This window comes from Labrus mixtus, chromosome 9 (genome assembly GCF_963584025.1).
Source record: "Labrus mixtus chromosome 9, fLabMix1.1, whole genome shotgun sequence".
In the NCBI taxonomy this organism is placed as follows: domain Eukaryota; kingdom Metazoa; phylum Chordata; class Actinopteri; order Labriformes; family Labridae; genus Labrus; species Labrus mixtus.
The window spans coordinates 19544823-19561918 of NC_083620.1; positions in this window are offsets into that span (position 1 = coordinate 19544823).

The following is a 17096-nucleotide window of genomic DNA, read 5'->3' on the forward strand; positions in this document are numbered from 1 at the left end:
CCTCTTTTTACTACAGCTGTAATGCGTGGCCTGCGAGCTGCACTTATCATAAAATCTATATACTGTCAAGACGCCTGTGATGTAAACTCCTGGGGAAGAGAGTCACTCTTGTGGTTTGCAATCCAGGAAGTGATCAATGAGAAATGCAGATTTCGTCAAATCAAATATGTGCAAAGTGCATTTTAAAGCAGCAGATATGTATTTAATAGGACAAGGGGTCTTAAAGTATCGTTCCATCTGCAATACAGAACTTGAAAATCTACATTTTAGTACTCCAACATAAACTTCCGCTGTCATTTTCTTATTCAGCTCAAGCTCAGTCTGCTCTAAACTTAATAAACAATCTTACTTGTGCGTGTTTATATGAGGGCTGTTTTAGATCTTTAACCCAAGGCAAAATGATTAAATATGTTACTCCCTACCTCCTGTTCCTTACCCTTTTTAAAATGCCGAAATAGTGCACCATCCCTGTGGGAGTTTCTGAGGAGGGAACCCAAAACACAGCAGCTTCAGTGCACAGAGAGCGGCTCCCATGACACTTTTGTACTGGAGAAGGGGATTTGTGCTGTTTTTAGGGGGAAGCAAGATCTGAGATCTCAGCATCTGCTCTCCAGCTTGGCACTGTGAGTGCTGGAGGCAAGGCACATCACCACCGTTTGATTAAAGATTTATACCCTTTCAGACATGTTTTCTCTCATTTTTAGCAAACCCTATCTCCTGCGTTTTGCTGAGAGCTGTTTAAGGTACGGGAGTGGCTCCTGTCTCAATTGTTTTTCAGCATCTACAATCAGAGAGAATGCAAGTGTTGATTTTTAATCAACGTAATCAGTTAAATGTGCAGTAATAGAGGAGATTATGGGGGAAATGTTATAGACGTTCATATTTTATCACACTGAAAAAACACCCAGAAAATCATACATTTGAAAATATCCATCGATTTTCAGATTTGGATTATCTCCTGCGAATGCATGACTGGGCTGGAATTGAACTACATCACTCTCTTTCCTAAACAAATGTTTAAAAGCCTCTATTCAACAGATTTGCATTTGAATTGGGGATGGCTTTGCGCTGTCTGTAAATCATGGTCCACTATTAGAGCTGTTGTCTGTGTGGATTTCTCCCCCTCAAATGTATCCTCTAAGTATATACTTTAAATCAGACCATTTTTATGTCAAAGGTATCCTGAAGCACAAGGTTGTATATTATGAAAGATGGCAGTGCATTGGAAAACAACATTATGAAAGGTGAACAAAATGACCCACAACAAGGCAAAATTCAAAACATTGGAGGTATACATTTCAGGATGCACTTTGCATTCCTGGCTCTATTTGGTTGTTTATTCCTCTGATTACCTCAGATAGATAGATGTAGATAACAGGAAAAAAGGACTGGACTGCTGCTGTTACAATTGATCTGTTAAATGTGTAACTAATAATTATTCAAAATGTGATAGAAAAGACATCCCCTTACATGGTAAACCTGGTTATGTAAGCTCCATATTACTGCAATATACACATTTTTTTGTAATAAGAATTACCAATTACAAATTCACTGGCTACAAACCAGTAGGTAAAAGCACGGGCACTGAGGGGGGAACTCATTTCCATTTAGAATGAGGCTGGAAATAAATTACACCTAAAGTACTTTTTTAATTACCCAGCCCATATTAAATAATTACAGTATACACTGAGGACCAACAGGCTTAGCCTGTGCTCCCCCCCCCCCCAAAAAAAAGCCTCTCTCAGAGCAGGCATATGAACTTGTTATAGAAAAAGCACAGGTGTTACTAATAACATAACAATGGCTCCTTTCTATTCAAGTGTCCCAGAGTGTCATGAAAGTGTGACAGTGGGCCAGCATACACAATACCAGGGCCCTGAAGCTGAGGCAGCTAAATGGAATCCAGCCACCCTAACAGCTCCTGTGAGGAACTTTCAAGTTGCCTTGATTTTGGCGCCCCCGTAGCCAAAGTGTTGCCTCTAAACTTTGACTGACCTTTGTCCAGGACATGCATATGTAGTGTTTTTCTTTTTGCCTGAAAAATCTCATGCTGCTTTCTTTAGCAGTCAAACTTATGACTTGCTGTGAATCTTTGCTGTTGAATTTTTTTTTTTTTAAAGGCTGTTTTTTTAAGCACACTGTAAATGGTCTCAGCTGTCGTATACATGGCGGCAGCAGTAACCAGTAACCAACCAGTCCTGAAATTTTCTAGATATTTTCAGGAGTTTATATTTAAAAACAGCCTTTGATGATCTCCTAATTGTTTCTGTAGCGCCACCATGAGGCCAAAGTCTTATCAAACCACTATACTTTGCCTTTTGACCAAATACAAGTAAAACTAAAAACTTTCCCATTAACCTCACATCAGCCTCTGTGTTAAGTGCTTATTAGGGAATGTTAGCATGCTGTGCTGAGGCGAACATGGAAACCTGCAAGTCATCATCATGTTAAAAGTCGTAATGAGCGTCTAATCATGTTGCTGCAAGACTTTATCTCGAATTCTTGTTGTGTCTATAAGTAACACCTCACATAGCTGCTAGCATGGCTGTAAACTCGCCCACTCGGTTGATTAATGACACAAACAACGTGTGCTTTCAGACTGCGAGCCGAGTCTAACAGCTACCTTCAATCATGCCATCCTGTGCGCCACAGGCTTTCCTCCTGGTATAATCTCATCATGCAGATAAAGAGAGCAGGTTGTATCATAAAATAAGGAAATGGATATGCTGGCAAGTTCTGCAAACAAGTGTTACTGTTGTTTATTTTCACAGACTGTTGGATCAGATGTAGAAGCTGGTGGGAAAGTAAATCATTCATTAGAAACCTGTGAAGTCTGTTCCTGTATTGTTTCTGCCTCACTGTAGTTATTCTGTTTTCTGTGGTCACAAAGTCAACTTGCAAAGATGTATTCAATACTTTTTAAATATTTTTGCACTCTAATGTTTACTCATGTCCTATTTGAACCAAGAAGTGTGACCTACTTATCCCTGAACTTTAATGTCTTCTTCCCTTCTGTTAGGCCTACACAGTATTTGTCTCAAAAAGCCCAGTGTACATGGCGTGTAATTTATGGTCTGAAGTCTTGTGTAACTGAATACACTGCAAGCAACTTTTCAAAAAGTTGGCTGACTGTCGGTTGTTCTGCAACTGGAAAATCGAGTTCTCCTGTTTTTGACTTCACAGGAACATCCCCCCCGGGTTCTTTTCACTCGGCATCTACATGGCCTGTAAAGGTGACTGCAACGTGTCCTGACAAACTCTGCAGGAATGTTGAAACAAATACTGCTGGAAAGGTAAAACATTAGCAGAGGTTAAAATACGAGAGGCAGGCTGTGGTAAAGGGAAAACAGCAGATGAAAATCACAGCTGCAATGACCTCCTAGAAAGCACAAAAAAAAAAAAAAGCACAAACAGGTGATATGTGAGAGGAGTCGCTTTGCTCTAAAGGCAGTTGGTTCGTATACACCTGAGTGGGCTGTTTTCTGCTGGGGGAGTCAGTCTGTCTGTGCCCTGCAGCCTTGGACAACACTGGTGATTTTAATTGGACTCTTCTGTCAGAGAATCAAAATGCAAAGCCTGCTCTCAGCCCTTTAATTCTCCGCTGATTTGTAGGAGTGAAGAGCTTAAAAGAAGTTCCACTTTTTACGTCAAGTAAAATGTTAATGAAGACGAACAGGACAATTCTGTCATTGCAAACACTTCTTTATTTGCTGCATGTCATAGAATGTATATAATATGGACGTAGTCTCAGTGACGTCACCAATTGGTTTCAGATGACGATGATCACCAAATTGGAAATACGTACTCAACAAACTTTCCGTCAATCTAGAGACGAGAAAAAGGTTGGAGCTGAGGCCTGACATACAACTCAGCCACGCCTTAGTGTAAGGAAAATGAAAATTGATGAGTAAAAAAAAAAATCAATCCCCTTTCAGTAAAAAACAAAGAAATTAGCTATAGAGACCAAAACTGTTTTTATTGTTATGTTTATGTCTGCTGATTTTTTTTTTGCATTTTAATATGTCCAATGGGGATTCCTTGGCTTTTTCAGCCAGCCTCCAGTGGACACTTGAGGAACAGCAGTTTTTTTTTGCACCGATGCCTACAATTCATTTGTCAACATCTGAGGTAGCCACTTGTTTTACACAGTCAGGACCTGGAGTTGAACAAATAGACTCTTTGATTATTTTCTTTTGAATTGGCTCATCAATTTATCCTCTGTGCTGCCATCAGATCATCCTTATAAATAAATTAAATATGCAAAATACGGTTTCTTCAGGTCACTTGAGGGTTAACCACATGCTCAAAGTGTATGTTTTTTTTTCTTCCAAAGATGTCTTGTATCCATCAGAAATGAGTAAGCGAGAGAGAGATGAATGTGAACACGCTGGACGGTGATTCATTACTTAGGAAACTTGATGGACTTGCTCACAAGCACGTTATTGTTGCCGTAAAGCCTGTGGAAATGGAGGTCTCCGCTTTGAATCGAAGAGGGTACCGCCTGTCAGGACTCAGGGAAGGCTGGGGAGGAGACCTTTGACCCCTGTAAGAGGAATGCGGCTGGTGTCAGCAGGGGCAGCCTGTGTTGGAGGGGGGGCTCTACAAGGCCATGCGGGGGCCTCAGCAGTTAAACGATGCCTGGAAGCAGAAATACACCCTGGGGAGCGTTTTACTAGAGATAATATAACATGACATGAAATTGTGTTTTGTTACAACCTGCCTTATTTATTGTAGTTTCCTTTAGGATTCCTACAAGGTCACCATAACATTTTACTCACTAATGCAGTAGTAGAGGAACAGTATTGACACTACAAAGGAAGGTCAATAGATCATGACGCAGGCTGTAAACAAATCAGTTTGTTCGCAATAGAACAATGTTTGGATATGAAAAAGAAGGTAAACACACCTGGAGTCTCTGTTAGAAGATTCAGCCCTGGGTCAAACTAAAAGCCCGCCCACTGCAGAAGTTTGAAAAATGCTAAAGGTGGGCGGGGGGACTGATGCATCATGTGTGGGATCATTGCTAAGGCAGGAGTTTCTTTGTGAAGCCGATTAGAGGGCGAACTGATTCTTCAAATTACATGACTCCGTTTCAGCATCGACCCTGCAAGGTTCAGGCATGATTTAGAAACAGAAGCTGACATCTTGTAACATTTAGAACCCATGAAGAACGCTCAACATAAACACCTGCATCCATATGGTTCTTAACAGTACAACCCCCGTTATTTTAGTTTACAGTTAAAAAAAACAGTTCTTCTGTGTGCAGGTCTTTGATATTGAGCTCTTAAATAAAATAAACATTTACAATACATTTCAAATATGTTTTACTGTAAAGATGTCTAAAGAGAGTCATCGTAACAAAGTCATTTCCAGTGCCTAGATCTTTTCTCTCATAAGCCTCGTTCACACTTGCGCAACACTCCTGAAGTTTTGGGGGTGAGCTGCAAGGCAAACAACCAAATTTTTCAATCAATTTATCCTACCAGCCCCCTAGTATTTTATTTCTGGACATAATCAGGAGAATTCACCTGGAGTGAGTGGGAGAGCGTGGTTACATTTATATCCTTCACCATAAACGGTATGCACAAAACTGCACAAAGTCAATCTGCTGCATTATGTTTTCTGTTTGCCTGTATGTTTTCTCTACTCTTTTTTTTTTTTGATATTGTGATTCTGTTGAACTACACGTATCATTAATAAACTAAATATCCTCATTACTGTTATGATTTCCTCTGTTTATTTTCATTGTGTCATTCATATCCTTGTGTTCCTGTTTCCTGTCTATTTTTCTGTTGATAATCCTGAGTATAGTTTTCTGTGGTTCCTGTTTTATTTTATTTTTTTGGTGGTTTATTTCCCCGTGTATCATGTCTGTAGTGTTTCTTCCTGCCTCTGTGTGTTTCCCTCCAGTTTGGATTGCCCTGATTGTCTTCACCTGTGTCATTAGTCTCACCTGTGTTTAATTACCCCAGTGTCTATTTAGTTTCAGTTTTCCTTTTCTCATGCTCATTTGTCTTCCCGCCTGTGTTCCTGTGTCTTGAGTAACCTGTCTTCATTCCAGTGTTTCTCCTCGTGATTTGTTTTGCTATTAGTGGATTAACTTTGGACATTTAAAAAAGTAAGATTTTGTTTTTGTATTTGACTCTTTGTTAAATTAGTATTCTTTACTACATGCGAGTCTTCCCCTTTGTTTCATTAGTCAGTGTGACAATTATTGTATAGCAGACTTTGTTGCTTAGCCCGCCACTTCCCTGTGATTCTTTTCATATTTAAGAAAATGTACAAGAACAAAGTTATTAGACGGTATGAAAGTGGCAGTTAGTATGTTTTGTGTGTGTTTTCCTTCTACTTTCTGAGGAAGTAAAGACTGAATTGTCAGATTTATTTTATGCTGGCATGATATTCATTCATTGACTGTAATTGGACAGACCATCCAGACATTTATTGTTTGCTTTTTGAGTAAGGGGGCAGGCGAAACAAGAATTATTCTTCTCCCTGCTCTATTCCGTACATGGGATAAAGTGTGAATTGGTTTTTTTCTTTTTCCTTTTCTGTTGTGTTTTGACATGTACGGAATGAAAATTTTATGAAAAGAGCAAAGTATTGATTTACTACTGAAAGTACTACCATTAGCCTGGTTGATTTGTACGTTAGTTCTGCCTCTGATTAGGCAAATAGCCAATCATAGATTTGGATTTTGGGGTGGCACTTGGTATGTCGTCCCCCCCCTCCCCTCTATTGTCGTGCATGTGTGAAGAACCATTTCAGTAGGATTTCAGGGGCAGTTCTCTTGTATTTTCATGAGAACATAAGTGAAAATTACTATAGAAGTGTTTCAAGTTGTTGTAAAACACAGAGTTTTAGAGAAATGTTAAGGATAGCTGGTGGGCATTAGGAGTTCAAAGTCTCCACATCTTCACTTTCACATTGATGATTTGTAGTCAACATAACTCTTTTGAGAAAATGAGTGGTTTTGGTTTTGAAAGACAGACTGTCTGATGTCGTCTTTGATGTTTGTATAATTTAACCAAGACTGTGATATTTCACAGAATGAACCAAGCAATTTACACTACATCAACCTAACACTAAGCTGGATGAGATTGTTCTTCCACATATGTACAGTGCAGGATCAGCAAAGACACAACATGTGCAATGGGCTCCTTCCAGTTGCGACAAGTGAAATGTGTTTTTTTGCAACTTGGAAGATATTTTTCATCAAAAATGCTCCCTTTATTATGCTTGTAGGGCATCACAGTAAGCACTGTTGACCCATAGAAAGAAGGTTTCTGGTATGAATCTCCCATGGGCCTTTTTTTGAAAATATTTTTGGGCCATTTTTATTGAAAGGACTGTAACGAGTGAATGGAAATATTTGGATGATAGAGCGAGGAAAGACATACAGCAGCAAATGCCGAGGCTGACTTGAACTTTGAACCCTTGACAGCCGTGAGGACCGTATCCTCTGCACATTGGAAATAAGATCTAACCGCTGAGCTGAACCATTGCCCTTGAGTAGTTCAGAAAAAAAGGAAGATTCATCCATCCACAAATGTTCTAGACAGCTTCTTTAAGTTGCCACCAGCAAAAATGTTTAGGAGATAAACTGTAGCAGATAAGTTTGTATGAATATTTTGCAACCTCAAAATAACTTTCAACCAGAATGTCTTCATCAATATGCTGCTTGGGTGTCACAGTGGTGTCTTAGTTAGCACTGCTAACTTTCAGAAAGAAGGTTCCTGGTCTGATACCCTGCCTGGACGGGGCCTTTTGTGTGTGGAGTTGGCATACTCGCCTCATGCATGCGTAGGTTCTCCGGGTAATTTGGCTTCCCACTGTCCGAAAAACAAGCTCATTAGGTTGATTGGTGACTCTTAGTTGTCAGGGGTTTGAGTGAGTCTGATTGGTTGTCTCTCTGTGTATGCCAGCCATCTAATTGACTGTCCAATGTCAGCTGGAATCAAATCAAGCCCCCCTGTGACTCTTAACAGGATAGGCAGTGTAATTTAGGTGGGCTAATGTTTTACCCAAAATGTATACATCCAGTATCTATCATGAAAGTATGTGAAAGCATCAGAAGTAAGTCTTTTATGTTTAACATCAATTGAAGGCCGAAAGCTTGTGAAAACCGAAATGCATTTTTAATGAACTCAGGTAAGATTTTGAGTAAGAAAACTCCAAGCAGATTTCAGATGAAAGAAGTTTTTTGAAGCACTGCTGAGCTGTTTACACCAACAAGTGTCTGATACACAGGAAGTGTGATTACATACACCTGGCTAACATATCAAATATTTCAATTTTCACTGTCAATGAAAGGACAAATACAGATCAAGGACATCTTCTAGTGATCTTGTTAATAGCATGTATAAGCAATAATGGAAAACAGAGGCATTGCAGGAATGTGGACATCTCTTGTGCCACAAATCCGACCACATTATCACTTTGCCGTCCTTGTGGCGGCAGTCAATGCTGCTGGAAGATGAATGAAATGTGTAGCCGTAGAAAAAGAGAGACAAAGATACATGAAGCAGGAGATTTCAAGAGGATGTCTAATTAGAGGAAGATAAAGGCAGTTTTGCTCATTATCAATACAAACAGGCCCACGATGGGAAAACAGGGTTGACGTGTGTGAGTAATTGCATCTCCCCTCAGCTCTATCTACCTGCATTACAGCGACATGCAATGTGTGTCTTCACATCAGTAAATAAGAATGTCTTCGTCAACAAGAGAAGCACATATCTAAAGAAAATGCAGGTACCTCATGGGCAACTTATTTTCCTTTATAGTTAAGATTACAGCACTTTTTGAATACTTCACTGTATTTGTTGTTTTTTGGAAGGCAGTGTCTGGATATGATAGACATATTGTGGAAAAAAAGGAAAAAAGCACTGCAATGAGCTGTGTCTTTGAAAGTGGTATGAGAGTGTTATGACTGGAAATGTTTTGCAACTTTTTTTTTTTTTTTGTTAACGATTAAAATGTTCGTCATAACGATTGGCCTATTTTCAATATCAAGCAATTTTCTGAAGTTGAAATTGATGTCCTGAAATTCTGGTCTTCATGCAACCACCCGTCTAAAACCCCAAAATATTTAGTTTATGATGCTGTCTGCTAGCAGCACTGTGGGCAGTTAGCTTTGTGCTAATGGCTAACAAAGGCTTAATTTGAGCATGTTTGAATGGTGAAGTTTGCTTGCAATGGCAGACCTAACAGTGGCAATGCTGCGATTCTATGTTTAGTAGATAGGCCTGTAGTATGTTCATGGTTTAAGTATAGCATATTAGCATGTCGACTTAGCCTATAAGAAAATAAAGCAAAGAAGTACAAGTAATCAGAACTCAACAGGATTAAAGAGTACAGTCTAGACCTGATCTTTTTATGAAACGCCTTGAGATAACATTCATAACAAAGAACGATTGATTTTCTGTGCAGACTGTCTGTTTGCAATCTGATGTTTTTAGATTTGTATAGCATATGGTTGCAATTCTGAAGCCAAGGACAGCTAAAAAGCATCAAACACCCTCACAATATAAACTAGAATCATTAAATGTTTAGTTGGTAAAGAAAGTATTAAGTGATTGATCACCTCTCAAAATGTGGCTGATTGGTTTTCTGTCTATCAGTCACAATCAAGACCGACTTATTGTTTCAGCTCTAGTTCACCAACAAACATGTCAACTGTCAGATATCAGCGCTTCCTTGAAGGCACTAATATTCAGTCCTCATAACAGTCTTAAGTAACACCTGATTAAAACGTATCGTTGTCAAAATCATGGATGGCAAGTTGTTCACAGTGATCGATCTTCTGTCTCCAGCATATTCAAATCTCTGCAGGCATATTTTAATAGTGCACTGAAATGAATGGAAAATAATGGCCGGTTAGAAGATCGGAAATCAATCTGCAATCTTATGGCTGGCTCTGGAAAATAGCCAGTAATGTATTGTAGCTAATGGGATGGAAGATGCAAAAGTGCCATTATGATCCTTTCAATGCCTCTGTGATAATACGGTGTGTGCAGGAGGAACTCATTGAGCTTCACCAACACGAGCCTAGATGTTAAATATTTTGCTGTGTGCATGCATGGAGGCGTGGCAGGTTCACGGGAGGTGTAAGCAGCCCATTAACCATGAGAGCATCCCGGCCTCGCTAGAGACGCCTAATCTTGTTTCACTTCGCAAATGCATTTGCTTGCACTTAATTGCAGCAGCAAGCTGTCTCTGAGTGGATCAAAATACAAATGTGAGCGATTGTTTCGCCTGCTTTTGACCTCTCATGAATGTTGGGGCTAATCTTATTAAATTACTGACTAATAAATTACATTTTGAAAATGTGGTTATCACAGAAAAAGCAGTGATGGGAGTCAGGGACGCAGGAGAGGAAGGATAGCATGTAGCTGTTGTAATGACAGTGCAAAGGCACGTAGAGCCTGTCATGGATATTTCAAAATACTATTCTTCATGCCAAGGACTTTTAAAAATAGGAGGGTTGAATCTTTTTTTAGAGCTGGATGGTTTACCTGCGATGGCTCTGATATTTGCATGGTTGACTCACACTCTGCAGAAACTTTCCCTGCAGTGTGATAAACTGCATCTCCTGATTCAGCCTGACAGCAGCCCGACAAGCTAATAACGGCTCGCTGAGACACTTAAGATGCCTTTAATGTTTTCCATTTCACTAACATCAGGTTTGTTTTTGAACAGCAAGTGCATCAGTTTGACTGAAATGTTTTCCTAAAGTTCTTGAGTGTGGGGTCCCTTTACACTGTTGATATATAAAAATGTTTTTAATTGAACTCAACGTTATACCTGCACACCCCAGAGGTTTACTCTTTGTCATAACACACACTCTTTATTACCATCATTTTACTTTTTTCAGGACTTTGTCTATACATTTTTTACTAATGACTTCATTTCAATGTTTTTTCCACTCTGTTCTAATTACAGTGCTGCTTTTAACAAATACCAGTGCATTATGGCCCTCAGGGATGCCAGGCAAAGCACCTCATTCTGCCTCTGCAGTTTCGACAGATTGAAATATTTATTGAGGTCATGTTTGCAACGGGTTCTTCTTTAAAGCACGTGGGGTGCAGAACATTTTTGTAGAATACAGCCACCGATGCAGTAAACACAGATTATAACGAAGTGTAATTTTTTCACAATATGGAATTAACTAACTTTCTTCAATGTATGGAATTTGATAATTGGTATTTCAAAGAGTTTGTTCTCTGAGACCCCTGGGAGTCCTCCTTGTGTGTTTATGTCTGTAAGATTAGGGTTAGATAGACTTAAAGCTGCACCAATAAATGCATAAACACCTTTCACATCATACTTTTGATTCTTTACATATAATAATAATAATATAACGTTGAACCCACAGAGTATCACCCTAACGTAACAATGTGTCAGTGAACACATGAAAATCTCCATAAATAGAACTCTAAACCATTTTCACACATGCACTAAGTGGCTCTTTCAAACAAGTCCCTCGCAGTAGAAGATTATTGGTGTGTTTCATTTGATCTCGGAAGTCGAAAGTTCTGAGTTACCGGTCTGATACATGATCAGAAACGCCCCTGAAGTCAGAATTCCAACTCGGAAACTCGGAGCACCTTAAATAGTCCAAGTTAAAATCCAACATGGCTGCTACATGCATAAACACTAAAGTTTAAGCTGTAACTATTGTGTTTTTTTTATTAGCAGCTTAGTCCTCTTTTTGTGTAATTAAATCAATCAAACCATAATTACCGTGGAAGTTCTATCTGTAGACATGTTGTCATGTTATGTTTGCGCAAAATATCATGTAGTGTTTACCGCCAGGTGTCATTGCTAACAAAACAAAGGAACTCCTGGAGGCCTCCATGTTGCCTCTCCGACTTGCAAAAGGAATGCAGTTGGGTTGTGATGTCATTTCCAGCTTTGAGGTAAATGGAACGCACAATTTCTCTGTTGGAGTGGGGTTTGAGACGTCTCTGCAAGCAAGATGTCACTTAAAGATGACACAGAAGAAGTTCCAGAGTAACGTTAACAACATATCCAAGATGGTGAACGAGGCAAGTCGAGGCAGACGCTATGGTGACAGCTTTAACCTTTCTATAAATGATATGTGAAGATCACACCAGTGAGCACACAAGAATATGATGCTTCATAACGTGCACAAAGATGGCACTAGTCGCGTCATCAACCCCGTCCGCTTGCTCATGGTGAATTGTCCTGAATATTTCATGCTGTGCTCTCACATCTGCCCACCTCAACTTATTGTGAAGTGATTTCCAGGGGACTGGCATAAAAAAGTCTGGATAAGTATGGAGGGGAAAAATCAGTAGTGTAGGTTAGTTCACAGCTCACAGTGAAATCTCTGTTTTCAGGGGTTTTGCTATTGTGTGTTAGTTCTCTAACACATACTTGCATTTTGCCACGATGATGATGGGTGTTTCTTACAGTAGTATATTCTAATAATCACACAGAACCCATGTCGGCAGGGTAAGGTTTTATAAACAGAGAGTAACTTCAGCTTGAAGTGAACCCTCTGATTCTGAATTAAAATGTGAGAGTCACTTAAGAGAGGACTGCTTGGGATTTCAATTAAAGCTGAGGTTAAGAGGTCAGCTAAAGTTGGCGACAGAACATTCATTAAAAGTTCCCACTCTTTCAACTTGCTTTGTAACTCTGTGTGAAATAGTGTCCTATAAAAGGCTGCTCTTCAAATATGCTAGTTTGTAATTAAGAATTTTAACTACAGGCTAAATGAATTGCCTTTAAATCACAGACTCGCATCATATGCCTCAACTTGTTTCTAAAAAGCAACAGCTGAATTGTGAAGTTTTTCGGCTTCCTGCTTTATTTTAAAAGGTTATTTAGAGTCAATCAGCCTTTATAATAAAAGTCATGAAAGTCAGGGCTGTCTCACAGGAGCAGGTTTGGGCTGAATGGCACAGCCAGCTAATCTCCATATGAAATGCTCACAACAAAGGCGAAAATTAGCTGCAGAGAGTAATTGTTTGAGGGAAGCATGGAGAAAGTGAGCACAGGGGAGTAGAGGCTACAGAACAGGGACACGTCAAGAAATAAACTAGCCTGTAAATGTCCCACGAGTTCACAAACGTAGAGGCTGCTTTTGCACAGAGTAATGTAGAATAAATCACAGTCAGTGCTTAGTGGGATTAAATCCATGTTGACTTTCTTAACAGGATCAGATAGAAGATAGACAAATGCAGAATCAAGCCAGGAGCCGAGAGGATTTCAATCCAAAGCTGATTTAAGCCTTTTGTGTCTCTGAAATGCTTCAGTATAGAACGTCCTTTAACAATGCCTTGTCATTTAATCTTAATACTTCATCTCATAACAGAAAATGAATCCACAAAAATCTGCAGAGATGAACAAAAACACAAAAGTATAACCGAGAGCCAACATAAGTCAAACCCACCAGTGCTACCTGTGGCATGCCTGTTATTTAAATGTAAACATGAACTACAGAGAACAATATGTGGACACCAAACAGAGGCCATGTATACAGGGCCAGGTCTTAGATATGTGCTGTTTTGTAATCCATGCCATGGCCTCGGGCTGGCTTCAGCATCATTTGCATTCTTTTATAAAAGTCCCTGAAAGAAACAAAGCCACACACACACACGGTGCCCTCCTCTATATTGCATACTATACGACAGTAGCCACCACTGCAGGAAAACAGCTGCCTCTCTCTGCAGCTCAGGTTGCATTGTCATTGACACGGCATGAGGCGAGGGGAAAACCGGTCCCGAAACAGAGCCGATTGTTATGGAAACATGCGTTTGTTTGGAGGTGTGGTGTAAATGGAGGCGTGGTTAATTGCACTGTGTTCTCTTGGGGTCAACACCAAACTAAATGTCTTGTTATTCTGAGCCTAAGGGCGATTTAGAGATAATGTCAGGAGCAACAAACAGACCTGCCCCAGACTGGTTTAAAACCTTCAGGGCAAAAAGATGCTCCAGTCCCTCCGCATTCCAGAGTCAGGGGGCTTTAGCCATCCCTCCGCCTCTGTTTGAACAGTCCTAATCAGATCTATGTGCGGGACGGTTCAGGGCAGGGCTGGATCCACATTGTTGCCTTAGACAATGACCGACTCTACAGCGGCAGTGTGAGCTGACACCTGTAAGGTGCTTCTTTCACACCCTGCAAACAAGGTATTAGGAAGTCAGTAAGTAAGCAACTACAGGAGTTACAAATTGGTTGTCCGTCAGAAGCCAAAGGAAGGACATCAAGATAAACAGACAGGAGCATGAAAGTTGTTAAAAACCAGACAGTGTCACATTCAAAGTAGCTCCAGGGATAATATTAACACACTGTTCAAAGATTAACTCAATAAAATGTATTGCCATTGTTTCAGTTTCAAACCTTCATTTGATGTGAAATGTAATCTAATAATCAGCTCTGTCTGTGAAATGATAGCTCAGTGGTTTAGTTTCTGTCCCTGGTGTTTCAAACTGTCTGATTTGATCACCGCAGGGTGTGAAAGAAGCTTCAGCTCAAATATTATTTTTGGGAAAATACCCCAAAATCAGAAAACTTTGAGGTCAAATCAACCAGCATCTGATGGCAGAGACAACTTGGAAGTGCAGCAATTGTCGTTATTGCAACCTCACATTAGGAGGAATGAATGAAACTGATTTGCAGGAGGAAGCTGCAATTAATTAATTCAGCGATAAAAATTCAAAACCGTTGTCAATGAATGCTAGCGTGTTTGTATTTGTGAGTGACTGTCACCAACTGGGACCCGCACAGGGCTCGTGAGCAGTAGAGCATTCAGAAATGTGACACCCCCTTCAGAATAAAAGACAAGCCCTATTCTCAGTTGGAGGCTAGCATAAATTCAGATAACTTTGGGGAGCTACAGATGTTTATGTCTTTCACTGAGAACTAGCTTCAGTGGAGAAGTAGGCAGGCTATTTTAGACAGGGCCCCATATTTATTTCATGCCAATGGATCGAGCCTTCTCCTGGAATAAATCAGGAGAGGGCTCGATCAACAGAGGCAATGAGAAGATAAAAGCATCTACCTCCAGTTTCTAGGTCAAGACTTCAACCCGAAACAACCACAAGGAGAAAGCTTTAAGACAGCACCATGGCTGTCAAACAACAGCACTTCTGGTCATTGGTCAGACTCATAAAGAATTCAGCTTCCTTTCACAAGTACAGTCCAGATACTCCCTGAAATTTTGAATGTTATAGCATTCATCAAAAGTTTTATTTTCACACCTCATTTATAATGGACGTATTTTCATCTAACATCGGGCGAAAGGCACAAAATGTTGAACAAGGTTATAATTCTATACACGCCACGGTGAGACTTCAATGGTCAATGACCCATCAGAAATGATATGCAGCTGATGCATCAGTTTTACATACAACTGTTTTACATAAAAATACCAATGAAACATATTTTGATTGTGGATTCTAATTTTTGTCCCCTAAACTTCGAATAGGATGTGGAACGCCTTGTTCGTGCAGTGGGTTTGCCTAAACGCTAGCTTGTTCTTGTTGGGCTTTTTTTTCTTTTAAACTTTGGTTGAACCAGCAGCATTTCTGGAGAGATGTGCCATATGGCTCAGCATTTTCTGAAACAGTTTTAAAGGCAAAACTTCCCTTTCAGGTTTATTTTCTCAGTACAAATGTCATGGCAGCGACCAAGCAACCCAAGATGAAGCTAATGAAGACGAGCAGAAGAAAGACTGTGACAAAGAGGCTTTAACTTGTTGGTGAGGCGACGAGTTATGCATACATTTACATAATTGCTGCGATAACTGACAGGTGTGCTTGTTGTAGTTGTTTGTCGGGAGGCTTAAGGGTCCACCTCAACTCCACCGTATCGTCTGTACACTGAACAAAAGTAAGGTAGAGTCAGCATTTTCAATATGGGGACCCACAATCCATTGGGCTTCAGAACGCCTCTTCAGAAACCAATGGGTGACTTCACTGAGGCTATGTTCATGTTTTAACAGTCTGTGGTTTATTTGTATTTTCATGGAGCAAATAAAGGCTATACAAATTGTTGAAGCTAATAATAATTTGTTAACACTCACAATTATCAGTCTTGTGTCTCATTCAACAAATAACCTCCCAAACCTAATCTGCCAGCATATTTTTCAGAATCCCGTTAGAGAGCAGGATTATTTTAATGTAGGCAAAGCTCAGAAGCATGGCTCAGCATTCTTTTTCTTCTACGCAGCACAAACTAGGCTACATTTCGATGAAATCCAAGCCGACTTTACTCCCAGACCATAAATTGCACCACCTGATATAGTTGTTGTGAAAAAGTTGTTCATCTTTTATATTTGACTACTTTGTCGCCTTTTTGATATTCTTGACATGCCCTTTTCACTCCAATATATCAAGCGATAGTATCTGGCTCCGGCTGGTATCTCCCCTCTTCTGCTTTAATCCAGCAAACAGAATGTCATCTTGCTTTCACCACTGTATTTAAGAGAGAGAGGGAACGAGAGCGAGAGAGAGAAACTGTAGCAAAAAGTGCCAAGACAAATTATTCCAAAAAGTTTGCCTTTGATATCCTTGTGCAGCGAGGATTTATTACTTTTTTTAATTCCAATAACAAAATTGCCATAACATGACTTATCTTTTGTTTAAAAGTTAATTTCATGGAACATTTGGGTGTTGCACTGCCATATTAAAGAAGGATAACAAGGATCTGCTATTTGTGTTTTTTTTCGTTGTTGCTCAAAGCATCAGCCTGCAGCAGTCTGCATTTAAGTTCTCCCGATTGCACCGGCAAACGAGCCGCCATTACCTGACACGCCAACAAATAGTTTGAGGCTCAGGTGAGAAATAAACAATAGTGACAGCTGACAGATGCCTGAGATGTAGCACACCGCGCTACATCTTCATGAATAATTTCTCAGCCTTTCATGTTGCCAATGAATTACATTTATGCATTCACAACCAGGTAATTTGGGAAAACAGACACAACCAGATGCAGAGCCTGCCAGACTGGGTCGCATATATCACACACAAACAGCTGCATCCGGCACACAGCGCAGGCACACACAGGCTGTGAACATTTCACCTATAATACGTCTGAACTCAATTTCTCCCCATCAGCCCGGGGTGAAA